This window comes from Peromyscus maniculatus, chromosome 5 (assembly GCF_049852395.1).
Source record: "Peromyscus maniculatus bairdii isolate BWxNUB_F1_BW_parent chromosome 5, HU_Pman_BW_mat_3.1, whole genome shotgun sequence".
In the NCBI taxonomy this organism is placed as follows: Eukaryota; Metazoa; Chordata; class Mammalia; order Rodentia; family Cricetidae; genus Peromyscus; species Peromyscus maniculatus.
In genome coordinates, this window is record NC_134856.1 from 128,924,425 (window position 1) to 128,944,127 (window position 19,703).

The 19,703-nt window shown below is 39.2% G+C and overlaps 2 long non-coding RNA genes across 4 annotated transcripts; both read left to right on the forward strand.

Moving 5' to 3' along the window:
- Positions 1 to 214: 214 nt before the first annotated feature.
- LOC143273490 (uncharacterized) lies at positions 215 to 7,453 on the forward strand. The gene is made up of 3 exons (XR_013051628.1): positions 215 to 451; positions 597 to 645; positions 7,118 to 7,453. It is a non-coding gene; the product is annotated as an uncharacterized LOC143273490 (long non-coding RNA).
- Positions 7,454 to 7,549: 96 nt separating this feature from the next.
- LOC121829612 (uncharacterized) lies at positions 7,550 to 17,595 on the forward strand. 3 transcript variants are annotated; one of them, XR_006072608.2, is made up of 5 exons: positions 8,486 to 10,259; positions 10,592 to 10,734; positions 11,619 to 11,749; positions 12,882 to 12,979; positions 17,383 to 17,595. It is a non-coding gene; the product is annotated as an uncharacterized LOC121829612 (long non-coding RNA). The 3 variants fall into 3 exon arrangements; XR_013051626.1 differs by lacking the exon at positions 11,619 to 11,749 and having other exon boundaries at positions 7,550 to 10,259; XR_013051627.1 differs by lacking the exon at positions 11,619 to 11,749 and having other exon boundaries at positions 7,793 to 9,429.
- The last annotated feature ends 2,108 nt before the right edge of the window (positions 17,596 to 19,703 follow it).

Below are 19,703 nucleotides of genomic sequence, written 5' to 3' on the forward strand. Positions count from 1 at the left end.
GAGGAACTATGTCTACTTCCTGCCTCCAGTCTACAGTAACCTGCATCACCAGGTGAAATTTTGATTATCCTAAGGCACCACGTGGGAGAGGTTCCTCACAGAAGCTCCAGTTGACAGTCCCATTTCCCCAGCCATCATTGATGAAGTCACAAATGTGAGTGAAGTCATGTGTGTTCTGTTCTTTGCTATGTCTGTTTGCTAGGTAAGCACTCCCAGTGGACCTCAACCAATCCATAGGAAGAGGAGGGCTGCCCAGCAGAGGCTCACTAGCTCTCACCATCCCCAAACTGAGATACTGTAAAATAGGGGGTGTAGTAAGCCACCAGGTTTGGGAATAGTTTGCTAAATAAGACTAGTCAGGACAATGGGTTCATGCAAGAGGAAGCAGAATGTGTGTTTTCTGTACTGGATATTGCCCTTGAGAGTTAGAGGGTTGCATTATGGTCTCCAGGTAATGAGAATGGACAATGAGACTTTGGGTGAAAAACACTATATTTTACCAACAAAGAAAATTAAGTGTTTATTAACCATCTTATACAAATCTGTAAATATTTCATTAATAATCATGTTTTGTCTCAAAAATATTTATTTTCTAGGAGATTATTATATATGATCCACACTCCTGATCATGAAGTTTTGAATATGGTAAGTTAACATCATTTTTCTTACACCATAAAACAGTGGCTCTCAACCTTCCTATTGCTGTGACTCTTTCCTCATGTTGTGGTGACCCCCAACCATAAAATTCTTTTTGTTGCTACTTCATAATTGTAATTTTGCTACTGTTATGAATTGTAATGTAAAGATCTGTGTTTTTCAAAGCTCTTAGGCAATCCTTATGAAAGGATCATTAGACCTTATAGGGCTCATGACCCACAGGTTGCTGTAAAAGATCTCCAACACAGGTGCCATTGTAAGAGATTCCATATATTGTTTTCTGGTAACGCTGAAGTTCAGACATGAGTGACAAATTTGGTTTGTGGAACACAAGTAGCAGGTATTGTTTATAATACTTCTAACAACAATTTTCAACATTTAGCAAATATATACTAAAGGACAGAAATCATGATGATTACTTATGCCAACTGAGTGTTCAAATGTACTAAAAGCATTTGAGATAATTGATCTATGACTTGTTGCATAGACGCTACTTGATCAATGCCCCTCAAGCCCATCTGTAATTCTAATACTTCTTCATAATACACATTTCCCTGGGGTAGGAAGTAATAATTCCATGTATTCTTGGGGTTTAAACATGAATTTGAAGAGACTCAAACTCATGTTTCTGATGTTAGAATTTTTACCAGGTTTCAGATCTATATTTTAGATAGCATAAAAACAAACAATGTTCTAATAACTCAAACCAAACTTTCCCCCAAATGACCCAGTGTGCTCCCCATATAATCATTCAAATCTATCAAACTAGAAACTTTGGAGTCACTTTTATCTCCCCATTTCCTCATTCTATAGATAATTAAACTTCAGTTCCTGTGATTTCTATCTCGGAACCATTACTTCTAGCTCGCCTCTTGTCTCTCCTTCCATGCAATTATACCCGCATCATCTATCTCCTGTCCTGGACTGCAATCTCTCTCTTTCAAGGCAAGCCACTTCAATATTCGTTATTGAAAACTGTCTACGGAAAAACTAAGTCCAGCAAGAAAAAGGTTTCTTTTTAATGCAAGGCTAGAAAAAGCCATTTCCCATCCAAGCCAAAGGCAATTTTTCTGCATTGTGATGTAATTACTGTGAAAGTGTTGACTTTCTGTTATAATAGTTTCTCTATTAAGGTATACAGAGCTTACACAGAGTTCAGTGAATCTCCAAAAATCAAGCTCCCTGCCATAACTGCCACACAAAAGAAGAGCAGTCCTGAAGACCCCTTCCATGTTCCCTCCCCACAGAGGCCCACTCACAGGACTTCTGTGAGTGTTCCTTGCTTCTTCCTGTTTTTAAACTTTGTGTAGTGGGAGAGAGAATGTGTCTGTCTTCTTTTGCTCAACTATAAAACCCCTGTTTGTTTTGTATGTATAGTAGTGTTTTGTTTATTCTTACTACAATATGAAATATATGATGTTCAATTACATGGATATAGCACAATTTATTAATCAGGTCTGCCATTAATTGACATTTGAATTTTTGAATCTTAGACTTCTTAAAAAGTGATGCCCATAAACAATTTAACTTGACTTGATGAGCAAATATGAATTCAATTCTGTGGTATGTATCCCTAAGACAGCAATTATAAGGTCTAAGGGAATTTATATTTGTTGCCATTTCTGAATACTATCCCCAGGTTGTTAGATGGGGTTTCTGTACTCACTTCTAGCAGTATAAGGGAATATTTTTTCATTCAAATTTTGTACCACTTAGTGTCCTCAGTATGTTCAATAATAGCCATTTAGTGAACATAGAATTTTATTCATTATGCTCTTAATTTGGTCTCTTTGATGACCAATTTGTTTAACTGTTTTCCTATGCTAATTGGCAAGAGAGAGCCTTTTTTTTTTTTTGTAAAATTCCAGTTCAAACATTTTAAACATTTTGTCATTGTGTTGAGATAAGGTTCACTATGCAGTCTTAGCTGGCTTGGAAACTTCCATGTAGATCAAGCAGGCCTCTAACTTAGGGTTCTCCTCTTGCCTCTGTTTCTCAAGTACTGAGATCATGCCAATGCACATTTTGTACATTAAAAATATTTAGTTTATTTCCTGGGCTTAGTATTGTAAATATTTCTGTATTTGTTTGGTACATGACTCCTTTGCTGATATATGTATGTCAAGAAACACCTTCTACTATGGTATGTCTTACTATTTTGGGAATCAGTTGATAAATACAGGCTTTTGATAGTAGAGTGGGCAAATTTATCAAGGGTTGTCATTTTGTTTGGAATCTTTCAAAATAATCTGCATAGCAGACAGATGCTTTGGAGTAAAATACTTACTTCAGTTTTAATGTGGGGATATGTGGGCCAGCTGGATTGAACTGAGCATGAAGGGAAGTATGAACAAAAGTGCAGATTTTCATTGTTGCACATGAATAGCCAATGGGCCTAACTCAGATCATTGGGAAGACTGCTCTTATCTTCTGCCATACACTGTTATCTCTTATAACTCAGGTGACATTGCATCTGTGAGTCACTCCTTTATTCTGTTCCATTAATTTTTATTTTATTATATCAATCTGCCTAGGCAACCTTGTCATACAGCTCTGCTTGAGTCATTGTAACCTAAGTTTTTAAGATCACACAGGCTAGCCTTTTAACCTTCCAATTTGTAAACAAGTTGTTAGAATATGATAACAAAATTTCACAAAGCTTCATGGAGTTTGTTTGTAGAGCTTTGAAATATGGATCAATTTAGAAAAATTATTTATCTTTAAAATATCAACTCTTCCAGTTCATGAACCTAGAGCATTTTTTCTTCCTTTAGGGTAGTGGTTCTCAACCTGTGAGTCATAACCCATTTGACAAACTTCTATCTCCAAAAAATTTATATTATGATTCATAATAGTAGCCAAATTACAGTTACAAAGTAACGGTGAAAATAATTTTATGGTTGAGGGTCACCACAACACAAGAAACTGTATTAAAGGGTCATTATTGCTAGGAGTCTTAACTAGGGTATCTTTGTGGATTCCTGGGGTTTTCCCTAGTGCCAGGTTTCTCCCTAGCCCTGAAATATTCACCCCCATCAAGATATCTCTTTCATTACTCTCCACGTCCATCCCGCCCCCAACCCGCCTAAGTTATTGCTGAGAAAATCCAAGGTATAAAAGACAAGAAAATGATTGAGAAATAGAAAAATCACATGTGCAAACAGAAAAGAAACAGCTTTTTGTTTTGTTTGTTTGTTGTTTGTTTTGTTTTGGGGACCCCAGCTTTTTTTGGATTATTCTTTTAAATGACAGCCCTATATCTGGGAGCAGAGTTATTTGTGGATCATAGCTTCAGACCTGGCTCCCATTCCCTCTAAGAGAGTGAATAATTGTTCAAAGTTAGGCTTCCAAGGGCTGAGAATATAGTTCAGTTGTAAAGCACTTTCCTGACATATATGAATGAGACCATTGCTTCAATCTCCAGCAGTGTGTGTGTGTGTGTGAGTGTGTGTGTGAGTGTGTGTGTGTGTGTGTGTGTGTGTGTGTGTGTGTGACTAAATAGTCTTCTAGGATTGGAGCAATCTGAAGACTTTAGCATCATGCTTTTTCAGTTGACAATGTATATAAAATAATCTATTCAAGAATAGGAAAAAGAGAGGCATGAAGCAAACGATGTCTTTTTTGTTACTGTGTACATTTTCCACATGGATGATTGCCAGGTCAAAGGGTGATTGACTCTGTGGGTCTTGTACATCCTATTTTCATAATTGCATCCCCAGTTAGAGTTATACAAATGAGATCCAGACTCTAGCATTTACCATTGCTCCCATTTACCATTGTAACAGAGGTTAAAGAACAATGACTGTGGACTAAGGCTGCCATTTCTGGTGGTCCTTACGCAAAGAAAAGGAAGGAACAGTGAACTGTCTCTTTATTTTCTATTCTGCAGTAGCCATCTGAATCGCAGATATATTGAGACAATGAAGTATGTACATGCTCACATGCACATGTGTGCACAGATTACTTAAAAACTAATTTTTAATCCTCCTTTCACTTCCACAATATAATCCATTTAGTCTACACTGAGCTTTCTAATTTAAAAAGACCTCATTTGGTAAATCTGCTGAGTTAATATCACAGAGAATCAGTTTCTGATAATAAAATGTTAACATGAAGGGAAATGCAAGGGACTTACTGTACTTGCAGGCAATGTAAGAACAAAATATAAATCATTCACAGCCATATGTAGAAGAGAAAATAGAAAAATATTTAAGCATCACTTAAGTATGATGATGCTATTTTTTTGGCAAATTCTCCTGTAAAGCAAGCTGGTCTCAAATTCACTGAAGAGAATCTTGAAATTTTGATCCTCCTGCCTCAGCTTGCTGACTGCTGAGGTTATTGGAATGAGTAATCATCCATGACTCAGTGTGGATATCTCATTTCTTCACCATAAAATATTTCCACGCTGTTTTCCGTTTCTTAAAAGTTGGGTTCTCAGAGAGAGATGAATAAGAGCAAGATGAAAGAAAATGATACTGACTTTGAAAACAGTGTTTAGATGCTGGGAAGAATGTAGTTAATCTCTTGGACATGGGCTGAGGTAGTCAGAACCATCTATTTCTACACAGTGCTCTTGTGGCAGAGACACAGATAGAATAAAGATTTGATTTTTTTATCTATTGAGGACTCATTCCCAATCTCGTCACCAAGGATCTTATTCTGAAACATATTTACAAGAGGACCAATAAAGACTAGCTGCTATCCAGTCAAACCTCTCAGTACATCCAGACCAATGCTTCCTTGCTGTTTGACGAGACATATTGAGCAAAGCATGACTTTTCTACTTAATGGACAAATAATATGAAGATTACAATATAAGATTACTGGTCATGGACATGTCTCTAATTATAGCTGAGCTTTAGAACAGATGACCATAATACAAGTGATATGGACCACATAGTCAGTGTAACATGGCAAAGCTCCCCATGGATTAGCAGGTATTGAGGAGTGGTGAGAAGGAAGGGACTAGGCTTACATAAAAGCACCTGCTAGTTCCAAATCCCTGTGACATACCCAGCAGATGTGTAAACCCTATCAGCACCTGCTAGTTCCAAATCCCTGTGACATACCCGGCAGATATGTAAACCCTATCAGCAAACCCAATCTCCAGCGAAAAGAGAAGAAGAACCCCAATGCTCACAAAATCATGAATTGCCCAGAGCCAATTCCAGCACAACATGTATCCCTGTGGAATGATGTTGATTTTTGCTCACAGTAGACTGTTGGTTCCCCAGATACTGTAAGAGCAAACATGTGAGAGGCAGGACAGGTAGTTCTCTGATCAAACATGGTATTCATCTTAGTAAAACCGGTGTGAGGGAACACGAAATTAATTTTGTTAATTCCATATGTGAAAGTAAGATGAGCCATCTAATATGAGTCCCAGCTGTAGAGGCTGAAATACAGGGCCGCACAATGGGTCATTTGATGCTTAATGTACATCACCATCATTGCATCACTAGTATGGCATGGATAGTGCTTCCATCCTGAGTAGTACACACTGGGGAGTTTTAAAGCATGCTGAAGCCTGGCTTTTGCTTCCCTCCTTATTTAATAAGTTCTGTACATACACAGGAGATTAGCATTCTTAAACCTTTGTACAATCAAGACTGTGCACAGCTGATCTCGGGTGCAGGCCATGACTCTGCGATGTTGGCAACTTTTTCAAATCACCTAGGAAAGTTTAAAAATCCCAATGTAATTTGTGTCCTATCCTAAATCAATAGAATCAGAGTGGGACAGTTTAGTATCTAAGTATTTGTTCAAAGTCGTCCAGATAAGTCTATATTTTGTCTTGGGTTCAGAATTGCTGGTAAAGGTTTTAAGATTCACATAGTCATTTTCCTCTGTCAAATCGGGTTTTCTTGGTTCTTGGAAAGCAACTGCACACACATGCATTCAAACACACACACACACACACACACACACACACACTTGTACTCCTTTATCATGCATTGGAGGACAGAATTGAAAAGACGCTATCATTCAAGAACTGATAGTGAGGGACTGGGGAGATGGCACAGTAGTTATAGTGTTCTTCTTCCAGGGGACTCGGGTTCAGTTTCTATGGTCCACATGGTAGCTCACAACCATCTGTAACTGCAGGGGACCTGATGTCCTCTTCTGACCTTTGCAGACATCAGGCATGGAAGTGGTGCTCAGACATTCATGCAGACAAAATGCCCATGCACATAAAATGAAATAAAAACAAAAAACAAAAAAATTGATGGCGAAACTGTGTTGGACTTGAATGTTTCCATCAGAACTCTAACATCAGCAAATGTTAGAAAAGGCACTGGAGATTTTTTTTATAATTTGTAGAATGAGGGCCGATGGCCATCACATCAGGTTCTGTAAGTGGGAATCTCTCCTCTAGGAGGGACTGTCATTCAGCTGCTCAAATCCTAATGTGCTAGAAAATGCTGATAACGCTAAATTGTCTTTTTCTTTTCCACAGAGTTAGTTATGAAACATCTAAAAGCCACGCACAAGACAAAAGAGAGCTGGCTTCTAATTGCCCTGTTGAAGCATTTTGGCAACTCCGTCTGTAACTGTCAGAATTTGAAAGTCAGCAATTCCCAGATGTGTGGAATCGTTATGTTCAAGGATTGTGCCGCTGCACTTGCAAAGGCCAAGTAGATTGTGAACAAATGAGAGACTAAATCAGATATTTTGCTGGTGTGTGTACCAAACACACCATTGGGTCTTTTAAAGGTTTTTATGTGTATAATCTAATCCTGACCACAATTCTGTAACACAGAAACTTAACATGTGTTTTAAAGATTGAAATGAATTAATGCTCAAAATCACACAGCTGCAACATGCTAACTGAGGTCATTTGCTCCCTTAGGTCAGTTCTCATCAGTATCTGTCCTTATCAGGATTTTTTGTCCTTACTTGAAAATGTATTTCCTTTCTCTGTCTGTCTGTCTGTCTGTCTGTCTGTCTGTCTCTCTAACTAACTAACATTTGGGAATGGTCATATATAGCTTTGGCTTTTGTTTTGGTTTTGGTTTATCTTCTTACAGGAGCTCAGGTAGTCCAGGCTGGCCTCCCACTTGCCAGGTAGTAAAGGATGACCTTGAACTTCTGACATTCCTCTTTCCTCCTCAGTGCTCGGATTATAGAAGTGTACCACCATTGTTGTTTTATGTACTGAGGTTGGAAAGCAGGACTTTGTGTATGGTAGGCAAGAATCCTACCAACTGAGCTACACCCCAACCCATTGACGAATTTGTGCAATTGATTGCAAATGGATGATTTGGTCCTCACTAAACAAAAATCAAGAGACTGTGGCTTCCTGCTGACTTCTGCTGGACTGGTTCCTATGTCATTTCTGTGGCTCTTCCTAAGATGTATCACTGCAGATTTCCTCTCAGTAAACACAGAACACACCTCTTTGCAACTGACCAACAGTGAGAAAGTGTCTGCTTCCCCATGTCCTTAACAGCATTTGTCATTAATTGTTTCCTTGATCTTAGCCATTCTGAGGGGGTGAGATGAAATCTCAAAGTAGTTTTTATTTGCATTTTTCCTAATTGCTAATGATATAGAATGCTTTATAAGACATTTCTTAGTTGTTTTAATTTCTTCTTTTGAGAATTTTCTATTCAGATCTATAACACACACACACACACACACACACACACCACACACACACACACACACACACACACACACATACACACAAGATTCTAATTCTGACTCTCTGGGCTTCCTTTCCACTCAGTTCATTATTTCCTTTGCTGTACAGAATGTCCCTCCTGTCATTTGCTGGCCTTAATTCCTGGGCAAATAGAGTTCTACTTTGAAAGATCCTTTCTTGTGCCTGCATCTTGAAAAGCACTATTTAAATGCAGTTTCTGCATTTCAGGTTTAACATTGTGGGTGGTTTTTTAAAATAAATTTTGAGCTAAATTTTTTACAAGGTGATAGATATGGGTCTAATTTCATTCTACATGTGGACGCCCAATTTTCTCATCATCATTTGTTGAAGATGCTGTCTTTTCTCCAGTGTGTGTTTTGACGTCTTTGTTAAATATCAGATGGCTACAAGTATGTGCACTCCTGATTGGGTCTTTTATTTTGTTCCTTTGGTGTATATGTGAGTTTTATGCCAATACCTTCATGGTTTTATTGTTATAACTCTGCAGTATATCTTTAAATATGGACCTTGTTTTGTTCAAGGCTGATTTGGCTCTCTGGAGTCTTTTGTAGTTCCATATGCATTATATGATGCTCTTTGCTGTTTCTATGAAGAATGTTGGGGGGACTTTGTATCTGGATATCTACTTTGATGGTTTTATGTTTTCCAGGACCCATAACTATGAGAGCCAAAGCCAAGCACCACTGTGAAGCAAGGCATGGAAAAGGTTAACACTTATTTTGAGGAGGTCCTTTATTTATTAGTTCAGCCTTAAGAAAAAGAAATGGTCAGAAAAATTTAAGCTAGTCAGAGCACCAAATAAATATTTCTGTGAGGCAAAAGGTAAGTAATCCATTTCCCACATGTTCAATAGATAGTAACATTTCACCTATGCAGCCTGAAGTTTGGAAGCATCAGCAGATGATGGTTGTGGTGGGGACTTAATGGTATATAAGTGCTGCCTACAATAACTGTCTCTTTACATTTTCTATGGTCTTAGGTATGCACAGAAATACATCATGGAGGAGGAGAAGGGCTCTTATTGAAGACTGTGACTTTGGAGAGGGAATAAGTTTGTTCCAGAAATAGTCTAATCCATGGATTCACAAAGAAGCCTCCCCAGTGTGGGTGGAGACTGGACACTCTTGAGAAATGCCTCTTTACTCCTCTTTATCTATGCCAATGCTGTTTAGTGTCCTATTAACAATGCAAAAATATTATCATATTATCTGCTGCTCAGGAGACCAACATGAGTCTTACATGTCTAAAGGGAAGATGTTGATGGAGCTTTATGTGTTTCTACAGTACTTGGGGCAGGATCTTATGCCTTGAATTGTCTAGCTCAGAGAGAATGTGTTTATGTCTTGGCTAGTGGCCTCCCTCAATTTTCAACACTTTGTCCATAGTCACTCTTCTCTCAAACTACAGCCTGTAGGGATGGTTAAGTTGAGTCATTCAAAACCATCTATCTATCCCAGGGACCTTGAATCAATCTGCAAAGGCCCCAGTTAAGGTCAACATATCTATATATCTCAGAAATGAAGATGTAAATAATTTTGGGGAAACAGTGGTCATTATTCTACACACAATATTCACTCTTTATCTAGTATCCTTTAGCTTTCTCTCTTTGAAAACATTTTCATATTTATGGTGATATGTGAAAAAAACAGACATTTGCTGCAGCCAAAGATGGCATAATTGATAAAAAGAAACTGAAGATCTGCACAAGTTTCTGTGATTTAGAAGTAGGAACTTGAGAAGCTTGAAAAATCCTGACTGTAGATCAGCTGTAACCCACAGACAGATAGAAAATGAAGGAAGGCCAAGAGCCAAGTGTTTCTTAGTAAGGGAGAGCCATCAGGAGCCCTGGAAGGGGAAGAATAAACTCGTCTGAGCCCTGTTCTTGGACTCTGAGTTGCTGGGGGCTAAAGCAGTCTACTTTGCTTTGTGGATGGTGAGTTGTAATTTCATGGTGGTCCTCTATACTTAGAAGCTTGACCTCCAGAGTAACACCTAGAGGGCAATGAAAGGAGGTTTGAATTATGGAGAAGCCAAATCTCTGTTTTCTTTTTTCAAGCTTATGTCTCCAAACCACACTAATAAAATCATCATGTACACTCTGGAGTATTCAATACTAAGCACATCGTCATGCATACACACAGAGAGAATAGAGTTAGATGAGTCCATAAGAGGTCCCTACTCATTGTCATACTTCCTGGGCATTTTATGTCTTTTACTATCCTCATTTTGTTATGAGTTAAATATCAGTAGATTTCTATTTTACAGATAAATCTCAAGAAATACATTTGAGAAGTAGCAGTGAAAGACTTGAATTGCAGTCTCCAAAGCCCTAATTTCCTCTTTGGCCACAATGAGTAGGCAACAAAGCATATGTCGGTGACATATTTGCCATGTTTTGAAACAAAGAGGTAGGCAATGATTCTCGTTTACTAGTTTTCTTTAATGTCCTTAAATTTTTAAGAACAGTACTTAGGTATAGAATATAATAAATGCTAGCTATCAGTATTTACAGTATTGATTAAAATTACAGCTAAAGCCCTTATTCCTGCTCATTAGAAAATGATCTTCTGTTGGTACTCATCCATCTATTTTATACCCCATGTATACAATGGCACAATCCTCATGTAAAGGGCCCCAAGAGAGTCTTCAAAGTGCAAAGGACATGAATCTGGCCTCAGGGACCATGTAGTAGAGCAAATGATCAGGCACTTAAATCAACAGCTGAAACAAAGGTCAGCTCTGCTCATTGGGCCAGGACATAGGTATAAACTTAAAAGGATGTTCCTTCTGAGGTGTTCAGGGAATGAATCACGATATAGAACTTACCTGGTCACCAGCTATGGCTGCTTCACAAACAAAACAGGGAATGAAAATGGAGCCAGTCATGGGCAGAGACTAGCACTGACATATGTAGCTGGCTGATTCATGAAATTCTCTGGGGTTCCCATTGCCCACATACCACAGTGAGTCAAGATTAGTTAAGCTTAGCAGAGAAAACTGCAGATCACAATAACATTTTGAGTTTAGTTGGTTGCCAAAAATATGATCATTCTCTACAGGTAAAACTTATGTAACAGATAAATTATAAAGATGATTCCTACTTTCAAAGTTGGCTGTCTCTGGAGTCTTTATTTATGCCGTGACTCATAAGAGACTGAGTGTGTCTGTTTCTCTAACTCTTGGATGTAAGTCGATCCTATGACTTTCATTGGCTGGAAGATTGGTACTGTGGAGCACCTGTAAAGGTCAGAGGATGATTTTGTGAAGCCAGTTCTCTTCTTCCAACTTTTAGTGGCTTCCAGGAACTGAACTCAGGTCTCCAGGCTTACTCAGCAAATACTTTTGCTTGCTGAGAAATCTTACTGGTTCCATGTTAAATGTAAAGATGGCAAGAAGAAACCAGGAGGACTGCCACAAGTTCAGGTCAGCTTGGGGTACAGATTGAGACCCCACCTCACACAACAATACCAAGGAAAAAGAGCTGCAGTTTATTACCTGGTGGTCATAATTTAATAAGATTGATTTTGCATGTCTGTACACATGTACTATGTGAGTATATGTGTGTTGCATGTGAGGCACGTGTATAGGAGGATGTCTGGTGTCCTGCTCTATCATTCTCTACCCAATTACCCTGAGACAGAGTCCCACTGAACCTGGCATTGGGCTGGGCAACAGCAAGCTTGATTCTCCTGTCTCTGCCCTTTCTCAGTCCTGGGACTAAAGGCATGCCAGGTCACCCCAGTTTTTAGGTGGTTGCTAGAGTTTGAATGAAACTCAAATCCTTATACAACAAGTGCTTTCATCTACTGAGCCATCCCCCTAGGCTCCAAAACTGATAGATTTTTAAAATTCAGTTTCTTCCCCAACTTCTAATAGCAGGCCAACTTAGATGAGTAGTTCTGGTGTGTTAATTAGGAAGTGATGTTATTAAAGGAAAGACCAAGAATTAGCATGTGGCTAAGATGCCTTCAGATTCTTAATGGAAACTGGTTCTGCTTTCCTCTTTTCTAAAACAGGGATCTGAACACAAAAGAGTTTCATCTAGAAGGGAACTCCACAGCCATTATATCCTTTCTGATGATACAAGTAGCAGAAATCAAACACCTGGGTATAAATAGACCACCTAGACCTCTGTTTTCCAGGGCTAGCTGATGAGTGATGCATGGTGGTTAGACGGTATCTCAGCTACATGAAGAACTGAGCTTTAACCTATGGCTTCAGACTCTTTAGTCCTTATTGAGCACAAAAAGTAAAAAGAGAGAGTCCATGATGGTTATTCTAAGTGATGTTTCAACTAGATTGGGAGATACCAGAAAAGATTATACATCTAATTTCAGACCGTGAGCTTCAAGTGCCTAACAGCCTCCAGTTGTAACTGCCCAGTGGGTCATAGAAACAGACTTTGAAGCTTCAATACAAGTCATAATGTGATGTGATGTGTCATGTTAATATGGGTGTGGAAAGAGATATCAGGAAATGAATAAGATGGGGAAGATGGAATGGTTAATACTGATTTCAAACCTGTTTCTTGCACAATTTGATTGATTTTATTCAGCTATCAAGAAGGATGGAATTCTGTCAGCTTCAGGAATTTAGGAATTTGGATGGATGCTGAGACCATTAAATTCAGTAAAATTAGCCAGAATCAGAAAGGTAAATATCACACTTCCTCTCCCATATGGCTCTATTCTACACACACATGTTTACATATGTTCATTAACATGTTGGCAAGAGTTTCCACCTAAAACCTGAGAAAAAAGATTCTAAAATGGAGCTAAAAACAGTTCCTAATTGTTTCTCCCAAGTTAGTGGCAGCCTGAGTGTTTGAGCTACTATGGCGGGTTCCTGGCGTGCGCATTCGACCTGCAGTATGGCGGGAATGAGGACTCTGCAAGTGGCACATTAAGCTGGGTAGTGGATTTAGCCTTTGCTAGTACAAAACAAAAAGAGGTTTCTGGGCTACACGCTGCTTTGATAGAAGCATAGACCCGCTATTTCTGAGAGTTGATGGCTCCCAGAGCTGGCGGAAAATGTACCACCGCCATGTTGGGAAGCTGAAGTGGGCAGAGCCAGCAGCCACAGTGCCTTTTCAGTCTTAGAAGGCTGCAGTTTAAAGCAATAGGTTCAAGGTAATATAAAAAATAAGCCATGTAAAGGTGGCTACCACACAGAAAATCTGGATTATGTTCTCTTTGATATTCGTAACTGAAAAAAAAAACATTTGATTGCAAAAGCTGTTGAGTTATACCAAAATGTATATTTTAAAGATACCTTGACTTCAAAGTTTGGATGTAAGGATATGTTGCTTTGGGAAGGAGGCTCTGCTTTTGTTTCCACAGAAAGCCAGAGGCTATGGATTTGTTCCAGATTAAGATACATCAGGTTTGACCATGAAAGGTGTCCGATGACACCATGGCCCAGATAATCCAACATCCAGATCAGATTCAATGTAACCAGCTCAGACAATACACCCTCATGGACTACTCCATAATCATAAAATTTTCTTTGTATCCCCATAAGATTCAGCGCCCCCCTCCAGCAGGAAGTAGTAAAAGAAGCTGCGCCCAAATTCCCAAATATACTAAGCTGGCTTTGGAGATGTGTAAAAGTTAAAACTTTCTTTTTTTAAAAAAAAAAAGAAAGAAAGAAAAGGGGAAGTGCTGTGGGATGGTCTGTATGTCAAATGCTCTGACTGGTCAATAAATGAAACACTGATTGGCCAGTGGCCAGGCAGGAAGTATAGGCAGGACTAACAAAGAGGAGAATTGAGAGAACAGGAAGGTGGGAGGAGTCACTGCCAGCCACCGCCAGGACAAGCCGCATGTGAAGATGCTGGTAAGCCACGAGCCACGTGGCAAGGTATAGATTTATGGAAATGGATTAATTTAAGTTATAAGAACAGTTAGCAAGAAGCCTGCCATGGCCATACAGTTTGTAAGCAAAATAAGTCTCTGTGTTTACTTGGTTGGGTCTGAGCGGCTGTGGGACTGGTGGGTGACAGAGATTTGTCCTGACCGTGGGCCAGGCAGGAAAACTCTAGCTACATATACACATTTCACAGGGAAGTAGATGTGAGACTGCCTGGGGGAAGAAGGGGACTAGTGAGAGAGGAGGAGATTGAAGGACAGAGTGGAGTGTGGGAGTGAGTACGGCCAGAGCACATGGTCTGCTTGAATGAGAGCATCCTCAGGAAGCTATGACTATGGATGAATTCATGCTAATAAAGAGCAGTTGTGTGATTTAAGGAAACAGGAAGACTTAAAACTGTGTTCTTTGCATATTTTTTGTCCTAACTACATTAACTGTCTTCAGCACCACCTCCTTCCTTCTTATCCTGTGCTCTAGGACAAGGGAAGAAGGAGTTTGAGGAGGAGAACATAGGTACCATATTTTATTTTTTCCCTTGTTCAAAAGAAATAACTTATCCAGCACAGGGGAGAGGAAGTGGGCTGGTGGGCTGGAGGTGTCAGCGTGATGATGGTAGGTCTCTGCTCTATGGGGTAGGAGTTAATAACATCACGGTAGGGAAGTAGTGTGTGGCTTCAGTACTATGTTAGGAATTGGTCTGTGTTTAGTACATGTATATGTACCCTACACTGACTAGCCATTCTGCTCATCTGCTTGGAGTTTAAATGTTCTATGTAGAATATCATATTGCTGGTGATACTGTTTTCGAGACTTTGGTTGGTTAAATGGTACTGAGTTCTGGTCAGGAAATCTTCATTGATATCTGTAGTGACTGTGTCTTAGCTACTGTCCTGGTGCTGTGAAGAGACACTAGGACCAAAGGAACTCGTATAAAAGAAAGCATTTAATTAGGGCTTACTTAGAGTTATCTTCATTATCTTCATGGCAGGGAGTGTGGTAACATTCAGGCAGGCATGATGCCTGAGAGGTAGCTGAAAACTTTTCATCCTGATCCAAAGGCAATGGAGAGAGAGAGAGAGAGACAGAGAGAGAGAGACAGAGAGACAGAGACAGAGACAGACAGACAGAGAGAAAGTATCTGGGCCTGGTTGGGTTTAAGACTTCAAAGCCCACCTCTAGTGATAGGTGTCCTCCAACAAGGACACACCTACTCCAATAAGGCCACACCTCCTAATCCTTCCAAGCAATTCCTCAACTGGGGCCTAATCATGTAAATATACAAACCTATGGGGGATGTTCTCATTCAAATCACCACAGACTGCTTTTTGTTCTGTTTATATTTTACCTGTCTTACAAGACTCACTAGAATGAGAAAAATGTATTTATATACAGACCAGTGAACTTATATATTCACTGAAGAAAGTCATTTTTAGATTCTTGTATGTGTATTGTGTGTGTGTGTGTGTGTGTGTGTGTGTGTTTGTAAGCCAGAGAACAACCGAACAACCTCAGGTGTCATTTATCATGTGCTATCTGCCTTATTTTTGAGACATATTCTCTCATTGGCCTGAAAAATACCTATTAGGCATCCACCTATATCTGCCTCCTGAGCTTTGGGACTGTGAGCACATGCCACCATCCCCAGGTTTTATCCACATGGACCCAGGGATTTAACTCAGTGCCTCCTGATGTTTGCAAGGCAAAGATGTTACTGACTCAGCCATCTGCTCAGCTCCTCCTTTTGTTAAAGGTAGTTTCTCTTGTGTCTTAGGTTGGCTTCAAACTCACTAAGTAGCAGAGGATGACCTTGAACTCCTGATCTTCCTGCCTCCTCCTCCAGATGACTGAGCTTACAGGCATGCATCTTCACCCTTGGTTTATGCAGGATCTGGGGATAAAATCCAGGGCTTTGTGCATGCTAGGCAAGCACTCTGCCAATTGAGTTATAGCCCCTATCTTGAAGCCATTTTTTTGTTAAGATCTGAATTTAGTCCATTTGTCATTTGAATTGTTTTTTAGTCTGAAGTGTGCTTCTGAAGAGAGCAGAGCCCCAGGGGTCATATTTTCTTCAAACCAAACATACACTTCCATTATGAGTTTCCTTGTCTGAAGAGAATGCCTCAGGTATTTACCTGGGAGTGGAGAATAATTATAGTGGAATGCATCTTATTCCAGAAGGACTTCCATGGTTACGAGCTACTTATTATGTACAACTCAAGTTGATTTCTTTCTTACCTCTATGAAATAGTAATAGAGTTTTATGCCTTTCTATAACCATAACATAATGATGACCTGAAGTAGAATGAAAATTTCCATAAAATGTTAAATGATTCACAGCCACTTTGTGAATTGAGATTCTTATTACTCTTTCTAAAAAGTGCATGTAAATGCACAATCATGCAGGGGCCATGACTTGCCATATCTTGACCTAGCTCATTGCTATAGATATTATCATTTCAGTAGCTGATAAATAAGAGGGAAGACATATAGGCTTCAGAAGTTGTCATTTAACATAGTCCCCCATTGTCTTCCTACCTAGTCATTTGGTAGAATAACTTAGTGGATTCTTCCACAGTAAATCAGGTTATATATAAATCCACTGCTCTTCTGTATCCTAACTGAGCATGGAATTGTATCTTTAAAGCCCTGCCTCTTGAACAGTTCAGTATGACATATGGTTTTAAATGTGACAATTTTACATGCAGCACACACTATCTGCAGATTTGAGCTAACGCTCTTATGAAAACAAGAAGGAATTTATGCCGAAAAACTAAAGACGAAGAAGAAAATCTTTTTCGCTACCATATGTAGAGTACTCGAAACTGTGCATAAACAGAAAACAGTATTGACATCTATGCATCTATAATTTTAGGAACACATTTTTATATCTAGCAGCCCCACTCAAGCTCTCATGGTGACAAGACTCTTAAGTGCAAATTCCTCCAGGGTTATGGCAAGGGAGATGCCAGCGAAGTGGTCCAGGAGGATCTGGTGAGTGTGAGGGGTCTACCTTGTCTCTGACAGGCTCGTGTTTCCAAAATTTGCTGCCTGTTACATGAAAGACTGCTGGCCTATGGTGGTCAGATCTTCCAGAAACTTCAGAGACAGCCCATCCTTGAGTTCATGTAAAACCTCAAAAATCAGGTTAATAGTGGAATTTTAAAAACATGTCTAAAATTCTTCTGCAGATCACATCTGTCACAGGGTGGCTCATTTGTACCCCCAATGGATAATTCTGCTATGGCATCGATGAGAGAGCAGACGAAGGAAGTGTTGGAAAACAGACAGAAGATGAGAGAAGCAATGGAGAAAAAGAGGAAGAAATTTATTTTTTAGAGCAGATACACAATTTAGTCAGTTCCAACAAATATCACTGGAAGTACTAAAATAAATCATAGCCCAAAGAAAACTAAAGTTTATTACTGATTACTTTAGAAGTTCATTCATTTCTGACAAGCTATACCAATCGGGAACTGACATCCACAGTTAGGCAATGTAATTGGGTTTGTGTATGGTGTGAGACAGGCATCTAACTCAGTTTTTCAATGTGGATATAGTACTGACTTCATATAATTCTCCAAAAAGGCTTGATCTCATTCACAGTTATCAACAGTGCTATATGCATTATAAATCAAGTGTATGTATGTGTATGTTTCTGGACTCCATAATTCAAGCTGCTGTACATTTTACTATTATACCACACTGCCATCAGTTTTAAATTCTATATAAACACTTTTTTTTTTATTTTTCGAGACAGGGTTTCTCTGTGTAGCTTTGCGCCTTTCCTGGTACTCACTTGGTAGCCCAGGCTGGCCTCGAACTCACAGAGATCCGCCTGGCTCTGCCTCCCAAGTGCTGGGATTAAAGGCGTGCGCCACCACCGCCCGGCTATATAAACACTTTTATCATAGTATCTTTTCCCTCCTCAAATGTCTTGACTGTACTTGGCCCTGCATATGAACTTAAAAATTTTGAACTGTCTTGTTAATTGTCAAGACATTTGAAAAAATAGTTTGGCATACAGTGGCATGTACACTCAAGGACTTATTTTATACACAATCCTCAAATTAAAAAAGCACAGCACACCATAAACACTTTAGACTATTCATAGACAATACCTTTAGAATATGCAAAATTCAGGAAGAACCCAAGACAAAAAACATACAATAAGGTGGGTACATTAATTTCCTTGTATTTACACAAGGAATGTGGTATGCAGCATTAGAGATGAGCCTTCACTGTAATGGATGGTGTGGATAGAGCTAAAGGAAAGAACAGAACACACAGACTGTAGTTCAATGACACAAGCTTCAGAAATCAGCAAACTACCTGATAGTGATGGGTATTGCTTCTCTTTTGGAATGTAGGTGATAGCTGAGTGGGGCTGGAGAGAAGTTAATGGAGTGTGTGTAACTATCTTATTTGTGGCATGTGTTAGTTATGAAGGAGAACTTATTTTGGAGACTTTCTTTAAGCTGTACATTCAGGATTTTCCTACAGTTTTATGTGTTTTTATTCACTAAGAGTCATTTGAATACATAGAAGGGGTGTTTGAACATTAATAGCTTTGTATTTTTTTTGTGATTTGTTTTGTTTTATGATAAAGGAGATTTTTGAGTCCAGTAACAAGGTGTGATGGTTTGGGGTATCCAAAGCAAGGTTTCGGTGTTTTTTTTTAAGTTATTTTTATTTTATTTTACCTATATGGATGCTTTGCATGCATGTATGCCTGTGTAGTACATGCGTTCAGTGCCCATGGAGGCCAAGCAGAGGACATTGAATCCCCTGGAACTAGAGTTACAGATGGTTGTAAATTGCCACATGGGTGCTGAGAATTGAATCCAGGTCTTCTGGAAGAGCAACCAGAGTTCTTAACTATTGAGTAATCTCTCCAGGACCTGGCTCCATACTTTAGTTTTAAGGAAACTCTATCAGGGAAACTATTAATCCTATACAACATCAAAATGGGCAGTGAATCATCCAGGGTAACTCAGGCCTTCACCCTCTATTTTCATACCCACACTCAATTCTCCAGACAGTTCTTCGAGTGACTTCATTTGGCTTGGGTTTCCTCCCAATCACATGATGGCCACTTAGTTTTTGATAAGACTTGAGGATGTAGTTTGGGGACAGGGAAGAGAAGGGCAGAAAAGAACACTGATGAAGATGTGGTACCTTCTGATCACCCTTGCAATTTGGTGAAATAACTCCTATTGAGGGGCGCTTTTATTTTATATAACGATTTAGTAAAATAAGCTTATCTGAAAATGTGGCACTGTTTTCCATCTTAACTGTGTATAAGAATACATCTTTGAAGATCTGCAAGTGAGGAAGGCTATAGGCAACTGGGATTACTCTGTGATTGTTCTTCTAAATTTCACATGGAGTGAAATTTAGATAGCTGTTCTGAAGAATAGTGTGGAATCATTTTTTTCTGTTGGCCCCTGCCTTTGTGGCTCAAGAAATTCCCTCATTGGTTGCTGACTCTGTCGTGTCTCTATTTCTGTGC